Consider the following 19,223-nt stretch of genomic DNA (forward strand, 5'->3'; position numbering starts at 1 on the left):
GGGGGACTAAGAGAGAGGCTGGAAACACTGAAGGATGGAGAATGTGTGACTATATAATTTCTTTTTGGGATTTCAAGGGAATGTAGTAGGAACTCACAATGACCCTCCAGGATAAGGGAGAGAATGTCCACCTGCAGGAAGATTCAAGGCAAAACAATAAAAAGAAAAAAAATAAGGCAGATGAGATGAGAAAAGCTTTAGGGACTGCCTTGGAGGAGGGTTCAAGGCCAAGGGCTTGTGAAGCAGAGATTGGCTCCAGGAGCCTGGGGAGTTCATGGATTTGAACATTCCTATCTTCCTCTTAACTAAGGAGCCCTAACTTGAGGTCCGAGAAACTACAGAGGCCACAAACCACAATAGAATATGTGAAGCTGTGGCTTGGTCACCAATAGAAATCATAGAATTTTCCATTACATTATCATTGTTTCAAAATTATAGTTGGAAAATTACACTATGGTTACATTACAGGAGTTATTAAATCTACTACTAGATTATGTTAATATATTAATAAAGACATATATATTACAATGTCACAGTTTTTAGTGTTTTGATACCTGGAATCTAATCATCGATTTCACTTGCAATTCTTTGTGTTATAGTTCATGCAGGAACACATAAGATTCTTGGAAAGACTCCAAAAAGTTAAACTGTGGTTCAAAAGGAAACATAACATAAAAATGAGAAGAAGCTCTTCTTCATTGTCTACAGGGGACTTGGAGAGAGGGTCACAGGGGCTTTCACTGGTAAAACAGAACATTCCAGATGCTTTGGTTGCAGGAAACAGAAATTTGGACTTTGGTTTAGCAACAGAGGTACATATTATCTCAAATAATTTTACAGAGGAGGGTAAGACTGGCTTTGAGTTACATTAGCTCAGTAGACTATAAATGACATGGGTGACCTGGGTTCCATGAGTGTCCACACCCTGCCATCCACAGTGTCAGCTTTGTGAAGGATGGTTGCCTCACCACCATGACCTGGCTGGAGGAGCACTTGCACTGTCTTTATTTACATATAGCAGGAAGCCTTTATTCTATTGTTCTCTCTTTTAAGCAAAGGAAAATGTTAAAATCTTCTGGCAACTCCTTTTTACAACTCATTGGTGCGAGCTAGGTCACATGCTCATTCATCAAGCAATAATAAACAAGAATGATGTGATGAGCGGGATGGCTTGGGTTAATTGGAAACACCCTCCCCCACCCACTCAGGTCTAGAGTCAATTCCCAGCCCTACATATTGTGGCTACACAGTGGGGAGAGAGAGGAATGAATCCTGTGTGATCCACTGTGAGATCCCTGGGCTTTGCAATCACCGTGTTCTTAGTCTACAGGTTAATGTGCAGGAGATGCTGGGTTCAGCCTGTTACAAGAGTTGCCACATCATTCTGCTAAGGATTTTTACCTGCAGAAGCACCAGGAAGGGTGGATGAGGAGGGTGCTATGTGTAGTCTTGGGGGAAGTGATATGGGATATTTTTCTCGAAGAAGTAGTAAAGGGTTGTGGAGTTTTCCAATCCATGTATCCAAAGTGGGTTAGAGGTAAGCAGAGACACTGAATATTCTAAACATCAAGGCCACTGGATATGTCCCAGAATAACTACCTCCATCCGTCAGAAAACACCTCCATTTCCCCCGTGTGCCTTACCAACATTCATCCTATTTTATGTGCATGCCAAGAAAAAGGCAGGGAGGGACTAGCTTAGTACCAGTAGAGAACAAAGGCCAGACAGTTTTGGTTTCAGTTCTGAGCACCACTAGCTATGCTGCTTCTCTGAATTTTAGTTTCCTCATTTTTAAAATGGGAATTATAAACCATCTTGGTGGGTTTTAAATGAGTCATTACATCCCAAGTATGTTTTTAAACCTTTTGGCATGCATAAAGCATTAAGTAAATCTAACTGGTTTTTAAAAAAATCTCCCTACTGTTCCTCCTTCCTCTAACTAGTAGACTAAAGCAAACCAAGAAATTTCAGAAATACCTCTAATCCAAGCAGTGCTTGTTTTATATGCTGAATGATATTTTCAGAACACATACAAAAATGTAAAAATAACCCACCCAGTCTTTTTACTGGTGGGATGGGAAGTTTTGGTGGTTAGGCACATAAAATGCCATAAGTTTAAGGCTGAACTTGAGACTATAACTATTCTATTCTATGCATGCAGATATACACATACACACATCAAAAATAAAGCAAACATACCAACAAAAGCCTACAGTCCCCAAGGACAGAGCAAATCATTACATGCAACCTGGATTGTCAGAGTCTGACAGTCAGTGGGGTATAAAGGAGATGGGATGACCCCTAATACCTGCATATTGATATTAAAGGCTGACTAGAGAAAGTCATCCTTCACTCTGTCCCAGCTCTTTGCACCCCACTCAAAACCAGATCATTCCTTGAGTTAGAGCGAATGTGTTTATGTTCCTCCTTTGCGGCCTCATGCCAGGCCCTCCCCAAGTCACTTATATCCTCACTGCTGCCATCTCCCTGGAAAGCCTATGCCTTCCTAAAACGCTTGAACTCAAAGCTTCAAAGCTGTCAAGGAGCCAAAGGATATTGCATTTTATTGTGACCCCAATAAGGCAAAGGAGCCTCCTCCTCCATATTTTATGTCACCCTTTGTTACCTGGGCTCTGTGGTGACACTACTTGCATCCAAAAATCGCAAAGTCTTAATGGCCCATCCAGATTCTTTCTGCATATCCTTTGTGTGTAAGGGACCAGGGACCATGCTTCCATTCTGTGTCTTTTTCTGGGCTATTCTTCACAGCATACATGTACACACACACACACACACACACACACACAGATCCATGTTTACTCCTCAAAATAAAATAATCAATGGCCTGTGGGAGTAGTCTGGCCATCACACCAATATCCACACCGGCCCTCCCACTCCACACTCTCTCCTGCCCAGGTGCTGAGATATAGGTAACTAACTTGCAAGCAGTGAGGGGAAGAAGATAAATTGGTGGTTTGAGGAAAAACGCAAAATGGCCGTTGCATCAGGCAGCAAGAAAAGTAGCCACAGGAGAAACCATATTGTTTTCCTGCTAGGAGTGCTGAGTGTATAAAGTATAACTTGGCAAGTGTTGACGGATTAATGATGGTGGCATCTGCTAGGAACAGGTGGTGGCTCACAGCGGCGATGAAGATGCTCCTGGAATTAAGAAACATCCCTCCAAACACTCTCAGGCTTCTACTTTCAGAGCCTGTGAGATTAGGATGCTGCGCTCAATCCTAAAAGGAATGGGCTGAATGCAATGTTGACCTTGACAGGTTAGTCATGCATTATCTCCCTTCATTGAATCTTTCTTTGTTCCTATGTTTTCCTGTATTATGGGTATCCCTCCATATGAGAGAGGAGAGATGGGCTGTTTTTTTCTATATAACAGATATGTCTGAGATAGTGAAAGAAATGTCAGAGGATATGAAATTTCCTGAAGTTAATAACCTGGGAAGCTCAGGAAAGCTGAAGTTCCACTGAAAGAAAGGCTAGAAGCCCCTTAACTTCAGCAGATGGCCTTGCTCTTGGCTGAAATGAAAACACACACACACATACACACACACACGTGCACACACAAAATCTCTCTCTCCCTCTCCGGCAGTTTGGAATCCTTCATAAAGGATTGAACTAACTTCTTAAAGGGTGAGAGGTAACCTCCAAAAAGTGTTACTACATCATGGATTCTGGGCTAATGCTGCTATAGACCTAAATGTGGAAAGAAATGACCCCTCTGTTTATTGAGACATTAAGAGAGGTAAGTAAGTGACTCAGAACTTTGGGATCAGCTGAGAAGTGGTGCTGGTTTGTGCAGATGGGTTTAATGAGCATATCTTCAGCATCCACCACTGGCTAACATAGGATGACCTCTTAGAGATTACTGTATAGATCCCATTATCACTCTGAAGCTTCCATCACTGATGTCCATTGTGGGGGCTTCTGTCCTGCTGAATATAGCTGTCCTATGGTGGTCACTTCTTTATCCTAACCTGGCCCTGGGGAAGTTGGTAAGAGTGCTAACATCTTCATTTACAAAAACATACAGAAATAATGTTATGTACCTTTCTTTACTAGCTCTAAAATATAGAAAATATCAATAGGTAATATTTTCTAAGCGCTCATTCTATTGAGGTACTTTTCCAAGCATTTCCAAATGTTAACTTATTTAATCTTCTTAGAGTTGTGATAAAGATTAAGTGAATTAATAGATGTAAGTGCATGAGACATTATTTAGAATGTAGTAAATGCCCTGTGCATGTTTCTGCTAGAACTATGACTGTGACTACAGTAGCTATTTTTTGGTTATTGTATTAGTTTTTCAGGGTTGACATAACAAAATAAGACTTTCTCATGCTCTTCTATGGTTGTCTTTTCTAGCTCTGATTTCTTGACTCCGAATATACAATTTTATAGGAAGAGTGTCCATTTCCTTTAGGAAAATTCTATCCATCTTCATGGATTTTGTTCCTTAGCCTTGAAGATGCAGTCATAGTAAAACAAGTCATTCTGAATTATTTTTAATTAAAAGACACTGTCAGTGTGAAACATGTTTCAAAATTTATGTCATAATCTGAGAGATAAAAAAATTATATTATTTTTTTCTATATTCTATGCGTGATTTCCTTCACGATTGTTCTAGTGTCCCTGGACATGTTTTTCATCAAGTTTATTTAATTTTGTTGGTTTGCAGTTATTATTTTAAACATGAATTTCAAATTCACAGTGGTTTTATTTTTCTCTTCCATTATTATTCTTTTTCTGATCTGTTCTCAATTTTTAACATCCTTCTGTAGCTTTATCAGTTTATTTTTCCTTTGATCTCTAGGACTTATCCTTAGAGCTTTTCCTATTTTTAGAGAAACTGTTTTCAGTTTTCTGGTATCCAATTCTTTGCCCTTTTCTAGAATAACTCTGATAAAGTTTAGGTGTTTTGGGAGTTCCCATCGTGGCACAGTGGAAATGAATCTGACTAGGAACCATGAGGTTGTGGGTTCGATTCCTGACCTTGCTCAGTGGGTTAAGGATCTGGCATGGCTATGAGCTGCGGTGTAGGTTGTAGATGCGGCTTGGATCTGGCGTTGCTGTGGCTCTGTTGCAGGCCGGTGGCAACAGCTCCAATTAGACCCCAACCTGGGAACCTCCATATACCACAGGTGCAGCCCTAAAAAAGGACAAAAGACAAAAAAAAAAAAGTTCAGGTGTTTTATTTTGTTTGTATGCTTTTCATCAATGTTATTATTATTTTATTTCAGAGTCTATGCATAAGTCCTGAGTCAGTTCTTTTGTATTACAAGTGTTTGAAGTTCTTGTCTATTACGAGTGCTGAGAAAACCTTTTCTTGAGTCAGTTATTGGTTCCCAGCAAGTGGGAAAGCCAGCAGAAGGCAAAGGGCAGAGAAAATCAACACCTTACATTTTGATTAATGGTCTCAATTGCTCTTCAATCAATGTCCTCTGGCCTGAGGGTATGTATTCACCTAGCTTGAGTTTTCAAGGAGTTTTAGGGCTCACAGTAAATTCCTGGCAATATCAGGTTCTCTGTGTTGTTACCTGCTTTTCTTCCTCTTCCAAATTGCCCCTGGGAGACTTTGCTAAAATCACTGCTAATCAAGTCTGCATGTCTTCCTGACTCTTCCTTCTGCTCCATCTCCAAAGCTGGTCTGTGGTCTCTGTGAAGATACATTCTCTTCTATCTGTCCAGCTCTCTTACATACTTTCACCGTTAAAGAATCACTGGATGGGTCTTTTGACACTGTGACAATTATTTTAAAGAGCTGTATATCTACCTGTGAATTTGAAGAAGGTTTCACTTGTCCTAATTTTAAAATACTTTATTTCAGATATTCTTTATATTTTATGATTTGTTTTATGGCCTCCTCTCACCTTGTGTTTTTGAAGATGGTATTTTGCTCTCTTTTTTTACTTTCTCCAAAATTATTTTGGTGGGTTTCCAGACAGGAAAGTAGACACAAGATTTTAATTATACCAACTACTATTTACTCTTACATATAATTTCTTTGAGAAAACATTTTCCCCCAAATGTATTTTCTATTGATGTGTTTATGTAACATGATATTTCTCCCACCCAAGATATTAGCATATTTATAATTAACGGCTTCATAAATAATAATACCAGATATGGAAATTCAATGTTTAAGTATATTCAAGGAACACTAAGAGAAGGCACTTTTTTTTCCAAGCTACTCTTCTGGGATAAGAGGAAAACTATAACATTCATGAAAGTTGAAGTTTTTTTGTTTTGTTTTGTTTTGTTTTGTTTTTTATAGCATACTATTTATTCTAATGCATGGAACCCAGTAAATCTCAGTAAGTCTATGTTGAATGAATGAATGAGGTGCATATCTACAGGTCCTTCATCCATCTTCATAATCTCATATCTGCATAGACTGTAAACAATTCCTCAAAGACAAAGAACAAATACAGTTCATAAGGGAAAAATATATATATATATAAGTTTAGGTTAGTCTACAGTCACATAAAAAAAAACAAAAAACAAAAAACAACTTTTGGTCCAAAGAAACATGGTCTATACAAAGTCCTATTTAGCTGAAAAAGACATTCAATTTACATGACTAGTAAGGACACACCCTCTGAATCTGGGATGATCAGGTTTACTTTAACTTCAGTGTCTCTCCTCTGGCTCTCTGCCCTCAAAATAAGAATTGTTAATTTTTTTTTTTATAACCAAAAGGAAAAAGTCCCTATTCTTTTCCTCAGAACAAAGAAAGTACTTGTTCCCAAGTTTAACTTAATTTATCTCCAATTAGAGGACAGAAACTGCTTGCCATTTCTAGGTGACAGTCTTTTCAGCTTCTATTCCTACCAAAGTTAAAGGAAATAATTGCAGCATAGGCATCTTATCACAGGGATTATAAAAACAAATAGCAATTGGGATTGGAGTCAGCGTGGGTGTTGATAATCGGAGGAATGGTAATTAGAATGAGTAGGCTGTGCTGCATGCAGTTAGCAGCTAGAGGCCAGATGTGTCTGCACAGACATGGCTTCCCCTTCACAATTTAATGTTGAGTGGAGAAAAAAGACAACTTAAAGTCTGTAGCACAAATACGATGTGACATGTGTTAAATATTCACAGGAAAGAACCCAGGTTCTACACGACTATACACAAGTAAAAGGACAGAAGTCAAAAACACTAGAATCATTGTTTTGGGAAGAGGAAGGACATAAGAATGGGGACGAGGGATATAATGTACTACATACATGACATACACACGGACATATGTACACATAGACACAGACATATGTACACACATATGTACACATATGTACACAGACATATGTACACACATCCATCCATCCATACATACATACATCCATACATACATCCACAAATGCATGCAACTAGACAAATCTCTTGGGGGACATCAATGATAAATTCAGGACTATGAAAGATTCAACCTAAAGCAACATGAGATTAAAAAATGTACAAATCTGTAGAACATAAGAAAGGCTATGATGAAAACTCATTGGATCGAGGTTTGCCAAGAAAGAATCTACTATATTAAATATAATATTGGGAATAAAGAAGAAATGAAGAGTAGAAATTATACTTAGATGGAGTTCCGGCTGTGCAACGACAATTAACCAGTTGCACCAGCCCAGGTCTCTGAGGAGGAGCAGGTTGGGGTTCAGTTCCCAGGCTGGAGCATTGAAGTAAAGAATTGGGCATTGCCACAACTGTAGAGTCAGTTGCAGCTGTGGCTTGGATTCAGTCCCTTGCCTGGGAACTTCCATGTGCCATAAGTATGGCCATTAAAAAAAAATCGTAAAAATAAACAGTTAAAATACTCATTTCAAGTTTTCTTAATTCTCCAATGGCGTTCTACATTGGAATGGGCTCCAGGAATGTCTGTATTGTTCCAAGCAGACCTGCAATGCTAGGCTGTAGGAAGACGCTACGAACTGGGTGGGCACAAATACAAGCGTGAAGGGGGTCACTGTGAGTGCCTTGGAGAAGGTATTGGGAAGTCTCAGTTTTCTCTCTTAGGATGCTGAGACAGGTGTACCGACTTGAAGAAGAGTGAGAGCAAGGGAAGATCTCCAGGCAGGGGTATCCAGGCACCCAGGCACAGAAAATGAAGTGGAAAATAAGGAAGGGCTTACCAATGGAGCCAATTAACGGGGCCATAGTTTCATAACATCTGTCTAGCCAAAGGCAGGCAGGAAGTGGAATTTTTTTCCCATTTCTTTCTGAGTATTAAGAATTTATGTAGCTTAATAAAATAATAGTTTAATTTCGTTACATAATAATACATATCAGAGTGATAGAGTAATATCTGTTTATTGTAGTAACAAGTTGAAAATTAAGAAAAGCAGAGTGAAAGAAAAATGTTCATAATTTGGAGTTCCCGTCATGACTCAGTGGTTAACGAATCTGACTAGTAACCAGGAGGTTGCAGGTTTGATCCCTGGCCTTGCTCAGTGGGTTAAGGATCCAGTGTTGCTGTGAGCTGTGGTGTAGGTCACAGACATGGCTTGGATCCTGCGTTGCTGTGGCTGTGGCGCAGGCCAGCAGCTGTATCTCTGATTAGACCCCTAGCCTGGGAACCTCCGTATGCTGTGGGAGTATGGCAAAAAGACAAAAAAAATAAAAAATGTTCATAATGCAATGAACGTCTCATCATTTAATTTTTTTCTGGTATTTTCCTAGATATGATGTTATTTTGTTACTCTGGTATATATAACTGTAATTACACTATATGTTCTTTTTTCTCATTTAATATCATAATTTAAGAAATTTGAGAAATTATTGTATATTCTTCACACACATCCATTTTAATGTCTGAATAATATTACATTGAGGTTGATTAACCAAAATTGATATAACTACTCTCATCTTAACGGTGTCTATTTTTTTTCTCCTCATAATTTTAAGTAATGACTATTATCTCTGCTTAGTGATTTTTTTTGTCTGTTTCACATTAATTTCTCAGGAAAGATTCCCAGAAGTAAAATTATAAAGACCAAAGTTTATGAACATTTAAGGATCTTGACACATTTAGCAAAGCTGCTTTCAAGAAAGGTTGCACCAATGTATATGCCATCACCAGGAAAGGTTGTATGTCTCAAGCACGTATATGCGGCATGTATTTGCCTGAGACCAAGAATGCTAAACTTTGTAAAAATCATATGAACTAATCGTTAAACTCCAGGTTCCAGACAGCAATGCCCTGTTCCAGTAGGTCCGAAATCTGTGTCTTTAGCAAGCAACCCCATACTACTAACCTAAGAATTATAAAGAATACATGTTGAAAATACCATTTGAGATATCTCTAGGGCTGCTTTTTATGCAGGATTTTTTTTTTCTATAGCTAAATGAGATGTCATAAATCCAGAAATCCTTGTTTTCATGACACGACAGTTTTGCGAATCTGACAGGTCTATCTTAAGTCTTACCTTGGATCTGTACTTTTAACTTTTCCTGGCTGTACCTGAACCAGGTGTCCCTTGATTACATTATAATTTTATGAACATTTAGTAGAAATATGTCTCTCACCTTTCTATTACTTGCCAAGCAAACGTGCTAGTGAATCCAGGTTGTCAAAAGCCAAAAATACAGGTAGACAAATTATAGGGAAAAAGAAATACCTTGAAGCATATGGGATTTCAACATGTTCACACTAAGAATGATTTTCCGCCTAACATGCCTCCAATTCTTGCCCAGCCCAATTTAATTCCAACCCACTGGGTACTGGGTACTGGGGAGGTGGGGGTTGGCCTGTGTCTAGTAATCTATATGAGTCCCCCTCCTGCACCATGGAATGGTCTTTTCTGCCTTATATCCTTGTCTTCACTGTGCTGGTGCAGAGGAGACATGGGGCCCTAGTTAGCCAAATAGGGTCCTTCCCCACGATTTTGAATCTAAGCCTCAGTCATCATGTTCTTCCTTTAGAAAAGGAAGCTGTTCATGCTTAGAAGCTGTCTATGGTTCTGTTTGCAGTGAGGGAGAGAGAAAAAAGCACGTCTAGGAGACAGATAACTAGCTCTAATGGTATTTAACCTCTCCATTCTGGATGTTCTTTTGTCTCCCGGCTTCCTTTTCTTTGAGACAGCTTAGCTATTCCGTAGGGTAGCCCAACATTTGTGAATAATTTCCCTTCTATACATAAGGCATCTCTGTTTGATTTTTTTTTTTTTTGTCTTTTTAGGGCCACACACCCAGCATATGGATGTTCCCAGGCAAGAGGTCAAATTGGAGCTGTAGCCACCGGCTTGCACCAGAGTCACAGCTACACAAATCCTTAACCCACTGAGCAAGGCCAGGGATTGAACCCGCATCCTCATGGATACTAGTCAGGTTCGTTAACCACTGAGCCACAACGGGAACTCCGGATTTTTATCACTTACATGCACATGAACCCTAAAATAAGCATAAACACTGAAATGCTTCCTTTCAGTATCTGCTGACAACACTTTGGGCTTTGTGAAAGAAGAATCAGGAGGTGAAGTAGGAGTGGAAGGTGAGTATGGCTGCTGTTAGTGAAGCACATTAGAGTGTGGGAAGTGCTAAGCTTTTGATTTTCCCCAGTTTTATTATGATATAATGAAAATTCATTATTGTATTCATTTCAGATATACAACATGATGATTTGATGTGTGTATGTATTATGAAATGGTTACCATCACATCATATAGTAGCATATTTTTCTTTTTTTTAATCTTTGATTTATGTGTATATTGTTTTCTACTGTACAGCATGGTGACTCAGTTACAGTTACGTGTATACATTCTTTTTTCTCACATTACATGTTCCATCATTAAGAGACTAGACAGAGTTCCCAGTGCTACACAGCAGGATCCCATTGCTCATCCATCCTGAAGGGCACATTCTGCATCTATTTACCCCAAGCTCCCAATCTCTCCCACTCCCTCCCCTTCCCTCTTGGCAACCACAGTCTATTCTCCAAGCCCATGATTTTCTTTTCTGTGGAAAGGTTCCTTTGTGTTGTATATTATGTTCCAGATATAAGTGATATCATATGATGTTTGTCTTTTTCTTTCTGTCTTACTTCACTCAGGATGAGAGTCTCTAGTTCCATCCATGTTGCTGCAAATGGCATTGTTTTGTTCTTTTTATGGCTGAGTAGTATTCATTATGTATATGTACCACATCTTCCTAATCCAATCATCTTGTCAGTGGACATTTGGGTTGATTCCGTGTCTTGGCTCTTGTGAATAGTGCTGCAATGAGATGAGAACTTTTAAGAACTATTCTCTTGGCATCTTACAAGTATCCTATAAGGTGTTGTGAACTATTGTCACCATCCTGGACATTAAAGGTCAAGAAATTTTTTATCTTATGACTGAATGTTTTTATCTTTTTAGCATTTTAATCCATTTCTCCCACATGTCAGTCCCCACCTCTGACAACCCCCTGATGTACTTCTCTGTTTCTATGGGTTTATTTATTTTTTAGATGTCAATATAAGTGAGATCATACAGTATTTGTCTTCTTCTGTCTGACTTATTTCGCTTATTATAATGCCCTCAAGTTCTGTTCATGTTTATGCAAAGAGCTGGGTACTCTTTCTTTGTCAAATTATTTATATATATATAGTTATTAATAATTTATATATATTTAAGATGAAATAGTTTGTGAAACATTATGCCATATTCTACATCTTTTGTTCTTGTGTATCTTTATTGTTGTTATCAACTAGTTAATACTTTTGTCCTTTAGCCATCGTATTGGCTTTTTAAGTGGCTGATTTACTACTTTTACTAAATATTTGCCTTTACCAGTGAGACTTTTCTTTCACTTATTTTTTCCAGTTACAATCTTTTATTTTCTGCTTAAAGAAGATGATTTCACATTTCTTGCAAGGCCAGTTTAGTGGTAATGAACTTGTCTACTTTTGGCTTGTTTGGGAAATTTTTCTCTCTTCTTCAATTCTGAATGATAAGCTTCTTGGGTAGAATATCCTCGGTTGTAATTCTTTTTTTTTTTTCAACATTTCATTATTGTAACTATATTGTATCACTTCCTTCTAGCCTGTAAAATTTCTGCTGAAAAATCACCTAATAGCCTTATGGAGGTTACCTTTCATGGGACTAGTTTTTTATCTCCTGATGTGCTTAAAATTCTCTCTATATATTTTAATTTAAATTTTAATCAGGATATGTCTTGGTGTGTCTCTTTTGATTCAACTTGTTTGGGACCCTCTATGCCTCCTGGATCTGTATATCTGTTTCCTTCCCTGAACTAAGGAGATTTTTAGCCATTATTCTTTCAATTAGGTTCCCCTGTCTTTCTTTCTTTTCCTTCTGATATGCAAACTTTAGTACACTTGACATTCTCCCAGAGCTTTCTTAAAATGCACTCATTTAAAAAAAATATTGTATTTTCTTTCTGATGTTCTGATGGGGTGCTTTCCATTTCGTCTTTCAGATTTCTGATCTATTCTTCTGTATCCTCTACTCCGATGTTGATTCCCTCTAATGTGTTTTTCATTCCCTTACTGTCTTCTTCACTTCCGATTGATTCTTTTTTATATTTTCTCTTTGTTGACATTCTCATTCTCCTGCATGTTATTTCACAACATGTTATTTCATTCTTCTCATGAATTCAGTTTGCTTTGTTAGGACTGTTGCCTTGAACTCTATCAGGTAAATTACTTGTCTTCTTTTCAGGATACCATAACGGTGGGAGGGGAACCAAAGAGTGCTCACTGGCACTTCTGACCCTAGAGAGAGAAGTTCTCTGTCTCTTGAGCAGATTCTGTTGGGTTAGTAAATTGATTTTCTTCACATATAGTGTATGTTCCCTTTGAACCACTATTTTTTAACTGTGCCCAAGTGTGGGTTAACTCTGTGTTCAGGTTTCTCAGTAATAAATATCTCTACGGCAAGGCATCACATCAGGTGTGTCTACTGTGTCTCTGTCTCTCCAGCCTATCTCTATGCAGTCTCTGGGCCATTTATTTTACAGAAGCTGTTTGATTTTTCAGGAGAAATTGCCTTATAAGTAAGTGTAGATTCAATGTCTCCATGGGAAGAGATGAGTTCAGAATCTTCCTACACTGCCAACTTGAACATTTTCTTTATTGATTCATCCATGAATAGATACTTAGATTATCTCCCCTTTGGTATCCATAAGTTTATTTTCTATGTCTGTGAGTCTGTTTTGTACATAAGTTCATTTGTGTAATTATTTTAGATTCCACATATAGGTAATATCATATGATATTTGTCTTTCTCTTTCTGACTTACTTCAGTTAATTTGATAGTATCTAGGTCCATCCATGTGGCTACAAATGGCATAATTTCATGTTTTTTTATGGCTGAGCAGTATTCTCTCTCTCTCTCTCTCTCTCTCTCTCTCTCTCTATATATATATATATATATATATATATATATATATATATATATATATATATACATATCACATCATCTTTATCCATTCATTTGTTGATGGACCTTTATGTTGCTTCTGTGTCTTGAGTATTGTATACAGTGCTTCTGTGAACATTGGGGTGCAAGTTTTTCAAATTAGAATTTTTTTCTGGATATGTTCCTAAGAGTAGGATTGCAGGATCATATGGTAACTCTGCTTTTAGGTTTTTAAGGAACCTCCTTAATGTTCTCCATGTTGGCTGTATCAATTTACATTCCCACCAATGGCGTAGGAGGGTCCATACCCTCTGCAACATTTATTACTTGTAGAATTTTTGCTGATGGCCATTCTGATCGGTGTAAGGGGATACCTCATTGTAGTTTTGCTATGACTTTCTCCAATAAGCCATAATGAGGATTTTTTCATGTGCCTATTGGTCATCTGTATATCTTCTTGGGAGAAATACCTATTTAAAAATGACATCTTTGTTGTGCTTATTTCTATAAACTCTGTTTCATCTAGAACCTCTGAAACCAAAAGTCTCTTACTTATTTTTATCACGACTAGGACCAGAATTTACTGAATTGAAGGATGGTGTGATCTAATTTTTGAAATGGCTTTGGAAAATTTTCCCAATAATCACTTTTTTGGAGTGTGACTCCCTCAGACATGTCAAGTTTAGCTATTGATGAGAATAATTACAGATTATTTTATGAGAAAGAAAGTCTTGTTTTGTACCATGTTTTAATTCTGCATACTTTCCTAAGCATTATCTCTGACCCAATTTTCATAACATTCCTCCAAGGTAGTTAATGTAAATATTATCATTCACATAAATAGAAATCGACTCTGAGGCTTTCCCATTCTTTAATTCTGTCAACATTCATTGGGCCAGGTATTGTATTGGGTGATGGGGATTTGGGCAGAAAGAAATAAGTTGTGATGTCAGCCTCCTAAGGCCAGGGTGAAGGATAGACACACTATTGGACTGTGGAGTATTCAGGGGCACAATGAGCATTCACCCTGCAGAGAGCAGAGAAACAAGCTCCAAAAAAGTGACTTTACTTCACAACCAGAACTAAAGATAAAGATGAATAGTGATGGCTTTTTGATATTCAGTAATTGTTGTGTCATGGGAGACATATTAGAGGTTGTATGCTCTGGTTAATCTAATATTTCACATAATTGCGATTTCTGCCCATAAAGACAATATATTAAAGTTTTTGAAGAGAACATAAAAAAATGTAATAAGGCACTCTTGGTTCTAGCCTTCAGAAATGCTGTTGCAAATATCAATTTTTATCCTAATATAAATTGGAAAGTCGGTAAGATGTGATGATTAAAAGTGAAGGCTGTGAATTCATGATGCCTGTGTTAAAAACCCTAGCTCTCTCACATATCAGGAAAATAGTTTAACTGCTCTGGGCCTCAGTTTTCTCATTTTAATAGAAATAGTGATGATACCTAGTTTGTAGAATTCTTATGAGCATGAGATCAATTCCATAGCCTTTAGCAGAGCACCTGATATACAACAGAAACTCTATAAATTTTTACTGCTAGAGGATGTAGCAGTCCAGGATGGAATGGGGTTCTCTGTAGGACTTAGAACAGAGTGGTCCCAGGCAGCTGTCCATTCTTCCTCAAAACTTTCTTTGTTTCTGCTATTCCGGGTGGGGAAGGGTCCCAGGTCTAGATTCTTGTATTGGTAATACATAAGAGAAAAGCAAGATAAGAACAATGAACTAATTTCTCCTACTCCTATCATCATCCTTCCAATAAAAGGCTCCCAGGCCCTAAGACGGAGCATTTAGCCACTGCAGTCTTACAAGTGGAAGCTCCACAGCCTCACCTGTTGATTCAGATGTGGCTTCAGAGGATTTCATTAAAGTCTTATCTTCTTAGGGATGGATAACCAAGTGGCCCACCTAAAAGTTTAGAAAACCTTTTTGGTCTCTTACTGACTTTGAAGAGTAACGTAAGAGTCAACTCATATATCAGTAGCTCTCAGATATTAATTAGTAAGACTGATTAGTAGGCAAATTTAATAACCCAAAATGAGAAAGCTAAAATGCAGTTTTTTTTTTCAACTAGATATTGCCTGAACGACTCATGTACATCTTGGATAAATCTCATTACTCCTTATAATCACGCTTATCAGAGTAAGTACCAATTTTAATGCTGTCCACATTATCCAACACTTCATAACAGCTAGGACTGCAGCGTCTACCTATGGGACTCTTTCCCACACACCATGATGCTTATCTCTAAGTACCCAAGACCGCGTAAATCTACTTGAGACCTAATTATCCAGCTAATGGTAATTAGAGATACTTGAGATATTTTTTCAGGTTCAATTTATCTTTTTTGAAGGAAAAGTCCATGTTACATTTATTTTCTAATTTAACTTTTCACATAAAATCAACTTGCAGCTATTTTGTTCCTTTTTTTAAATTTTTTGTTTGTTTGTTTGCAGATATGTAGCCCTTTATTTACTGGAGAAGATATTATGGAATTTGGATTTTCAATCAAAATTACTTTCCTTGAAACCACAAGTTAGAAGATCATTTTTCCTTGATATGCATGGCTTGATCAGGAGGATAAGTGTACATGTTTTCACTTCCTGATAAAATATTTATGAAGAACAGTGATTCCCTTATCTATCAAATTATATACTCTAATTCAGCAAATGCTTTATCTTCTGGAACATGAGTTTAATTGGCAAATATAGGCTTGGGCAATTCTCACAAGATTACTTCAGAGTAAGATCGCTGAGGTTTTGCTTTTATGTCAATCTCTGCACAGAAAAAAAAAAAATCTGTTCTAATTTCCCCTAAAGTGTTTTGACTTTTTGCAAGCTGTATAACAATGGTTTTATTCAAATTGATGCAAATTTGAAAAGCCCTTGACATTTTCCCTTAACCAGATATTTTAAAAAAAATCCAAGTAACAGGTGTTGACTTTTATGCAACCAGCCATCAAATGAGGTTCTTATTTTTCCTTTCTTAAATTTCCAGCAAACTCTGAACCCACTTTACAGTTTGGAGAAATACACCATTGACCTAGCAGCATGTGAAAGCAATGGAGGTTTTCCCTGAAGTAGAATGTTTGGCAGATGTTTTTGTGGCAGATCCGAGGAGCATTCTAAAACATATTGTCAAGGACACTTTGGAACAAGGGCCATCATGCATCAGATCTTTCTCTTTCTCCTTCTCTTGCCCACCCTCATCTATTAATTGTGGAATAATGACAACTGAAACTCTTCTGCAAATGCAGTGAGTACCACGAGGACTCACATTTACTGCGAAGCCCTTAAATTCCAAGCTTGTGTTTAATAAGGTGGGAGGAGAAGAGAAGGGAGAAGTTCCACCAAATTAAGATTTTGTGGAATTCATTATGAGAAAGTTTCACAGTGTGAAGTTTATAGACTTGTGATTTGATGCCTGGTGCCTTTAAGTGCCTGGATATGTGTATTTTTTTAATTTGTTTTTGTTTGATGGTATTATTTACTGTATTTTTTTCTTAACATTTTAAATCAAAGACTTTAATTTACTTTCTGGTTTGCCTCACAATTAAAGGTCAAAGTGTGACTGCCTTCTCATTACCCAGTGTGAATTCCTTGAAGACTTCCAACTACTTTCTTTCATCCTGGTCTTTATTGAATTTGTAGAAGGTAAAGACTCTGGTTTGAGGAGGTGATGTTTGCTTTAGATTGCTATTCTGTGCCAGGTCGTTCTTTTTTTCAAGCTCAGAAAACACTTTACCTTCTTTAGGATCCTTCCAAAACCCAACTTCTAATGTCCTGGCCACATTGTTTCCCCATTTTTCTTTGCAGTTCCTAATGCACTTTATTTATGCAGCTCTTTGGCATTTCCATCACCTGGCACCATAAATCCTGGGAGGCAGGCTTGGGTGATGGGGAAGAGTTTGGGACTTGGTAGCAAGCAGACCCATTCTTTCTTCATGATGATCATGACATCCCCATGGAGCTGGTGCCATTATTACCTACTCTTTACGAGTGTGGAGGCATGAAGGTCAGAGAGAAATAGAAACACCAGCTTCCTGGGGATGTGGTGAGAACTGGTGAAAATTCACCATAAAATACCCTGTGTAGTAATCACTTACTGAATGATCACTGTTAGCTGAGCTCCTGTTCATCTTTTCAGCTAGCCAAAAGCACCTCCAGAATGCAGACAGTATGTTGCCTCTTCTACTCTTTTCAGCCCAGAAGGGTACTTTGCATGTCATTCAAACTCAATAAATAGTTGTTGAATGAATAAGTCACTGACCTGAAATCTCACGCTCACACACATTCTTTAATGACTGCCTGGCTTGGGAACACAACTTAGGTGCTTAATCTACACACCGCATCTCCCTCACCTGGTGTTCTACACATGCGTCAAGACATATCACCTCCAGATCAATCTTCCAGACACTTCTGTCTGCCATGACTGCCCCAACATCTGGACTTAACCGTCCTTTATCTAATGCGTTTGCTCTTTTAGATCAATTTTTCTGTAAGAAAAAAGGTGCAGCATCCTCCTCCTCAGAAGCTTTCAACAGACTGGTCCCCCTTGTCATCAGAATAGAATCAACACTCCCCATTGCAGGATGCAAGATTGATTTCCTCCATCCTCTGGCCACTTCCCATTGCTATAGCTGCCTCACCTGCTATGACTGATCATGGCCTTCCAAGACTCTTATGTTAAAAAACAAACAAACAAAAAAAACTTCAATCACTTTTCTCCCCCTTTTTGTAATACTATACAGAATTTTAATTGCTAACTTTTTTCCCTCACTGCCATGACAGTAAGAATTGATTTTTCTTTTTGGTTCCAAACCCAGATCTTGACACATAATAAGGTATTAAGAAAAAAGAAAGACCACTGAATAAACAATTTGAATATATTCAAAATGCTTTTTCCTGTACATGAAACACCTTTCTATTGGTGCCCTCTAAAATAAGGTTAATGTTTAAAAATCTGCTTAGCCTTCATCTTCATTGCCAAGCAAACGTGACACCACCCAGAGGAAATAGCTCATTCTCTCATTTTTTACATTCCCCTTTAATTTCATGCTTTTCCCTGCATTGTTTGTGTTGACATGTGTCTTGCTCCTACTGGTATTTGAGATCCTGGTGGGTAGTGACAACCTCAGATACCCTTTGTTGTCCTACACTTACAAGAAGCTTTCTACACGAGAAGTTCTCAGCCAATGTGTTGATTCATTGTTCTGATTTCCAAATAATGGCAGGTTTCCCATTCATCCAGCAAACTGATCTCCGGCAATTCGAGAGAACTATAAAGGGTAATTTGATCATCTTTTAGCCTCAAGCTATATGGGAGCAATTCATGAAAATGTGCTGATTAACAAGCCGCCAAACCGGAAGAGACTGCTATTGGTAAAACTCTTGTTAGGGAGTGGGTTTTACAGCCTGTTGGCCTAGAAGACATGTGCCTGGAATATTTGCTTGAGGTAGAGAATCTTTGAAAGTGTAGATAATGGAACAACAAGCATTAGGAATTCTCTCAGTGTTGTTTTGAAAGATAAAAGTATAGATGGGAGTTGAGCAGAACCCACACCACTTTTAAGATGCTAGCAGCATCTTCTGGGACTGAAACCTATTCCACAGGGAGAAGCATGCATGGAAAATGTTCTGGGACTGAGGAGGAAGGAGATTCTTAAGTCAGTGTGGCCTGGGTGTGATGCTGACAAGGTGTGTGACCTTGAGTAAGTCCGATGACATCTCTGGGCTCTGGTTTATTTACGTAGCATAAGGCATTAGAACAATCGGCAGTTTTCAAATACTCAAAAAATATGAAATCCATCATGTGAAATGTTTAAAACTGACA

At 38.0% G+C, this 19,223-nt stretch overlaps 1 long non-coding RNA gene across 1 annotated transcript in view; it reads right to left on the reverse strand.

Annotated features, from left to right (window-relative positions):
* Positions 1 to 19,223, reverse strand: part of LOC102158082 (uncharacterized) — a 383,658-nt gene that overhangs the window by 4,977 nt on the left and 359,458 nt on the right. The window contains exon 8 of the long non-coding RNA XR_014812146.1: positions 11,051 to 11,222. This is a non-coding gene — a long non-coding RNA (uncharacterized LOC102158082). The remainder of the gene's footprint in view (positions 1 to 11,050; positions 11,223 to 19,223) is intronic.

This window comes from Sus scrofa, chromosome 8 (assembly GCF_054392235.1).
Source record: "Sus scrofa isolate SSC_HxYL_T2T_F1_AM1 chromosome 8, Sscrofa_HxYL_maternal_Yorkshire_Landrace_v2.0, whole genome shotgun sequence".
In the NCBI taxonomy this organism is placed as follows: domain Eukaryota; kingdom Metazoa; phylum Chordata; class Mammalia; order Artiodactyla; family Suidae; genus Sus; species Sus scrofa.